The sequence below is a fragment of the Hipposideros armiger genome, unplaced genomic scaffold (genome assembly GCF_001890085.2).
Source record: "Hipposideros armiger isolate ML-2016 unplaced genomic scaffold, ASM189008v1 scaffold_174, whole genome shotgun sequence".
Taxonomy (NCBI): Eukaryota; Metazoa; Chordata; class Mammalia; order Chiroptera; family Hipposideridae; genus Hipposideros; species Hipposideros armiger.
In genome coordinates this window covers 1,072,273-1,073,508 of record NW_017731524.1, presented here as the reverse complement: position 1 = coordinate 1,073,508, position 1,236 = coordinate 1,072,273, and positions in this window count along the sequence as shown.

The window sequence follows — 1,236 nt, the reverse complement described above, 5'->3', positions numbered from 1 at the left end:
AATGATGGTGCCAACTTGGGCCAGTGAAGCAACGTCCTCCACAACTAGACTGAAGAACAAAAGCATAGCAACTTCTGTTCCCCTTCCCCCAATTCCCCAGCACTGTTCCCATCCCCCCAATTCCCCAATAAAAATCTTAAAAATAAAAAAAAGAATAATTATGGTACTTATAGCACCTTGGAAACAAATGCTGTTTTACTTTTTTCAGATCTAATTATATATGTTCTTAGGCTATATTTATTACTTATTAACAATCATTATCAGAGTAACTAGTTTTGTTCTAAAATCTGTAAAAATGTTAGGAGAAAAAGCCACGTATGTCCCCAACCAGGGGAACTAGATATGGCTTTGGCCTTCTTGCCCCTTTATACACTCTCTCTTTCCAGAAATTGATCCATTTTCATGATAGCAACTAGTTGATGCCTTGATTCCTCCCAAATCTGTATATTTCTAACTTGTTTCTCATAAGGTACATTTTCATACCTGTAGCCACAATGTAGGACCCAGAAACAGAACTTCTATATCATTTTTGATGCATCCTCAATGTCATTAGTGTCTAACGCACAGTAAGAACTCAAAAAATATTTGTTGAATAAATAAGTAAATGAATGTAGCCTCTGAGGAAATACTGCTATTTCATTCATTAATTTAAAAATTATATTCAGTACCTGCTTTGTGCCACATTTTATATTAGACTTTTAAAATACAAATCTGGGTAATACACAGCCTTTTCATAGGGTAACTCAAGAGCAGTTGGAGATGCTCAATAGATAAATCTAGGTGCTAAGGAAATAAATTGAATACGCTATTTTATATGCTAAGAAAGCAATTTTAGTTAAAGATAATTTAAACAATTGTGTTAAATATAACAATCTATCAAAAATGTGTCAAGACTTTTCTCAAATTCTTATAGGAAGGGGATTTGAGATCATTTCTTATTATTTGTCTCACATGAATCATATAAAGAGATGTGTAAAACTCAGCCTTACTTAGTTATTGGAGTTAAATGGAAGAGAAACAAATCTTGCCAAGGAGATAGTGAAAGAAGTGGTAACATGTTAAAACTGATAGAGATGGGTGGCTGCTCAGCCGATTAGGAAGGGGATGGCTTACCAGAGCACAGCCTCTTTGATCCAGGCAGAGGTAGGAACTGACTCAAGGAGATGCTGGAACCAGGCAATCAGGATCAGAGGAAATGTGGAAGAGAGTCATTTTTCCTTGGGGTGTTTCTAATTT